Source organism: Acipenser ruthenus, chromosome 2 (genome assembly GCF_902713425.1).
Source record: "Acipenser ruthenus chromosome 2, fAciRut3.2 maternal haplotype, whole genome shotgun sequence".
Classification (NCBI taxonomy): domain Eukaryota; kingdom Metazoa; phylum Chordata; class Actinopteri; order Acipenseriformes; family Acipenseridae; genus Acipenser; species Acipenser ruthenus.
In genome coordinates, this window is record NC_081190.1 from 15,765,212 (window position 1) to 15,770,031 (window position 4,820).

The window sequence follows — 4,820 nt, forward strand, 5'->3', positions numbered from 1 at the left end:
TTCCTGGCTAATCAGGGGTCACTGGTAACTGCTTAAGGCTCTTTATGTACTGTAACTATAGACAAGCATTATGAACTCGCCATTGCAGAAAGCATTACTATTGATTACTATAGATACAAAAAAGAAACTATGGTTAGAACGTGGGGCGTATTCTTTAAACTAGGGGGGGCACAACTCTGGTTCTTTATTCCAGATCAGGTTTTAGAGGTTATCAATTAAATAATGAATGGATTAACACATGAAATAAATCGGGCCCCCCCCCAAAACAAGCATACCGTCGATAGATAACTGATGTCTAGAACCTTGGTACAAGTTGTTAATAAATGGGTAATTACATATCAATTAAACGCCAAATTATGGCATGCAAAATAAAGTGTTACCAATACTTCTTCAGCAGATGATTTTTAAGGTTCTTATCAGTGGGTTTGACTGTATAACTGCAAATCACAAAAATGTGCTGGCCTGGCAACACTTAAGTCCTGCAGGGGACAACTTTTTAATTTCATATTTTAGGATAATTGTTAACACATGGTGTCAAATACAGTTTTGTGTCCAGACTACCCCTAAATAAATATGAATTAAAAAAACAAACAAAAAAAAAACTGTGGAAAAATTTTTAAAGTGAAACTACATTTTTTGGTTTCAAAATGAACATCAGAATTTGATGACACAATTGATGTAACTGTAAGTTCCACAAATGATGGTAACTAGACCTTCCTAGAATACAGAATACTCAAAGTGAAATAATCAAACTGAATAATCTGCATTTCCTAGAACAATATGATTATAGACTAATATTGTTCAAAGAAGCATTGCTGATGCGAAATTCTTTTTTTAGATGACATTTGTCATTTATATATTACATTTTTAAATTTCAATGAATGATCCATTCTTGTTATAACTGAATCTTCAGGGGGTTATCAAGTAACTGTGGTTTGAAAGATCTGGAGACAGCAAAGTAGAGTATTTTGTAACACAAATAGAATCCATATTCATAGTTTAAAACTGACACTAGATTGTAAATTTTAATTTATAAAAAATGGTGGGTGTAAAAAAATGTAAACATCAAGGAGGTCAGGCGCATACATCCCCACTACGGCTGAGCCATCATGTTGTCTACTGTCAAAGAAAGCATTGTTTTTTTGTTAAAAACTGCTCACATTTAATTCCCAGAGAGAAAATGTGTCACTTTCACATCTCAGAGAAATGCATGAGAACCTTGTCATCTTCTCATGTCAATCTGTATATCGCAAATGTTTCTCCTAAAACAAATTAGACTAGTTTTAGAGATGCAAGTATAGACGCTTAAGAGCAATGCAAATTACTCAACTCGCCCAAATAATGATCCGCAATTATGATAATGAGGGTCTTAATGAGCGCATCACTCTATTTAGCGCCTGCACTTGCAGAGTTAGGAGTACAGAGAGCAATAGTCGCTGTATGATATTTGTGGAGCATGAAAATACAAACCAAAAAAAAGGGCAGCAAAGTCCTCTTGGCGCACAGAAAAGAAATTAAAAGTTTACTAAAAGGAGAGGAGAGCCTTTACGGCCGAGGTCACTCAGCATGAAACTGAGTTGTTTGGAAAAGCCTCAGCCAACATCAGCTATGCTAGTATACACAGCAAATGATATGTATTGGCCTGCCATCTTTAGCATGACATCCAGAAATTGGCCTAGCACTCAGGAAAAGGTGGATTGGGCTATCCCTCCAGACATTCCAACTGTGGTCTGAAAGGAACCAGGGGCTACGTAGTGCAGAGAACACAGCACTTTCACATGTGCAGGGATAGCGGTCCCAAGATTGACGCGGGGGTCTAGCTCATCCCTCAATTCAGCTATTAGGTCTAGGATGACCTGCAGAGTGAGACGATAACGCTTTAGCACCGTATCCTTCGGCATCCCAAACAAAGTGACTCTGGGAATGAATATGAGGGGTCTTCTTCATCTTGACCACCTCCTCCAAACATATTCCTCTCTCCTCAACAACAGCCAAGTGTCGCCGCATCAGGAAGTGTACCACAGCAGCCACCCTGAAGCCAATGACAGGTCTCTGCGGGTGTGTGCTTTTATACAGCTCCTAGTTACTCGCTTCTACAATGGTTTGCACCTTGTAAGAAGAGGTGTAAAGATTCTGGAGGGTCAGCAATTGCCTAAATGCAAGGCAAAATCCTTACATCACATTATAATGTTTGCGCCCGCTTAGTATCCAGATTCTGCCCAATTCCATGCTCTTTTCTTCATTTGAATGCATTTCAATATAATTTTAATGGATTAATAATGGCAAAATGCAAATTTGATAGTGGGTGCAGAACGCCAGGCGAGCACCGTTTTTGAGATGTCGTGCATTTTTAGTGGCCAGTAAAATCAGACTTTACGGCTGCTAAACATGATATATGGCAGCATTATGACAGTTTTGCACCCGCAAATCACTTTGTGTGTATCCTTACATCACCCTCATCATGTCAATGTGAAACCAACAAGGTGCAAAAAAGAAACACAAAAAGTTCTATATTGAATCTATATTGTAATTCCACATATCTGTAAACTGAAATACTACGTATATCTGAAGATGCTCATATCCATATAATATATATATTTTTTCCCTCAAAAGAGTTTACAGGAAACAGCATTTGAGATTCACATCAGAAGAATGAGCTCCTCAAGCATTTCTCCAAGCAATTACTCCTTTCTTTAATTACAGTGACTCCAATTTTTAACTATAGCAAAGCAGAATTCACGGTTTGTCGATTGTATTTGAAATATGTGAAGAACCGAACAAGGCTTATCACAGTAAAGGGACCAGTAAGCTAGTAAGATTTCAAAACCTTGGTTTGCACTTCGGACCTTGAATGACATTATGTAGTTTCTATTAATTAAAGTTTTATATTCAAAAAGCTAAATCATTCAAATTTAGAGTTGTTGACCATATTTCAACATTGTGCACAGAATAGTATAGAATAGTGGTTATGTTTAATCACAATATCATAAGTGATTCTCCAGATAAACTATATGCAATAATACCACGTTTCATCACAATTGGAGAAGTGGTTCTCCAGATATCTAAAAATGTTGTTACATGCAGATGCACAAACATACAGACACCCCAGCAATGACAGCAATATGGGGGGTCGGGACAGAGGGCACATACACACCAAGCTGAATACAGCCAGATTTCATAATGGGGCTGAATTTAAACTCGGGCTCCTATACAGTGGTAAGTATTCACCCCCCGCAAAGTTTTCATATTTTGTTGAATTACAAATAATGTATGCACAGTTTTTCAAACAAACTTTATTTTATTTTTTTTTATTCAAAGCTGTAGTGGTTAAACTGAACACTGTTATATGAGGATGATGTTAAATGTCAGCAAAACTTGCAAAGAAAATGTACAAAATGAATTTTACTGGTTGCATAAGTATTCAGCCCCTTAAGTCAGTACTTGGTAGAAGCACCTTTTGCAGAAATTAATGCTACGAGTCTTTTCGGATAGGTCTCTACTAGCTTTGCACAGTAGGATGGTGAAATTTTTGCCCATTCTTCACGGGAAAATTGCTCCAGTTCTGTTTGTTGGGGATCATCGATGGACTGCATTCTTCAAGTCTCACCATAAATTTTCGATTGGATTCAAGTTAGGACTTTGACTGGGCCACTCAAGAACATTAATTCTCTTCTTGTTCAACTACTCCAGTGTGGTTTTGGCTTTGTGCTTTGGGTCATTGTCCTGCTGAAATGTGAATTTCCGCCCGAGTTTCAGTCTTGGCTGACTCAGACAGGTTTTCCTCAAGGATTCGCCTGTACTTTGTACCATCCATTCTCCCCTCTATCCTGACAAGCTTCCCAGTGCCTGCAGAAGAGAAGCATCCCCATAACATGATGGTGTCACCACCATGCTTGTCAGTTGGGATGGTGTTGACTGGGTGATGTGCAGTGTTGGGCTTGCGCCAGACGTAATGCTTGGAATTTTTGTCTCGTCTGACCACAAAACCTTTTTCCACATGTCTGCAGTATCATCTACATGCTTTTTCGCAAACTCCATATGTGCTTTAAGATGAGGCTTTTTGAGAAATGGCTTCTTTCTTGACACCCGTCCATACAGGCCAGCTTTGTGTAAGGACCAGCTTACTGTGTGAACATTGACTCCCATCTCAGACACAGAACTTTGCAGATCTCTCAGGGTCATTGTTGGCTTCAGAGTGACATCCCGAACCAGTTTCCTGCTTGCCCGGCTGCTCAGTTTGGGAGGGCGACCTGATCTGGTAGTGTCTGGGTGGTATGATGCATCTTCCACTTCTTAATGATGGACTTCACTGTGCTGAGAGGGATAATTAGCGCCTGTGAAATGTTCTTGTACCCTTCTCCTGCTCTGTGCCTCTCTACAACTTTATCCCTGACTTGTTTCGAAAGCTCCTTGGTCTTCATGGTTGCTTTGTTGGATCACTATGTGAGTTGCAGCTTGAAAGTCTTTATATACCTGAGGGAAATTATCTACAAGTTAAACCATTTCACTAATTTTGTGACCTTTCAAACAAATTATTTGCACCTGAGCTGATTTAGGGCTGCAGTAGCAAAGAGGTTGAATACTTATGCAACTTAGATTAATCTGTTTTTTTTCTGTAAATCTTACTTATTTATATTCTATAGCATTTTTTAACTTTATCAATGTGGAGTAGTTTGTGTAGATTCTACATTTCTAATGTTTCTACAAAGTCTAATTTGAAAGTGTCATGGAGTACGCTCAGATGCCAACAAAATGTGAAAACTTTGCAGGGGGGTGAACACTTCTGCAAACCACTGTATATACATTAACAAACAAACAGC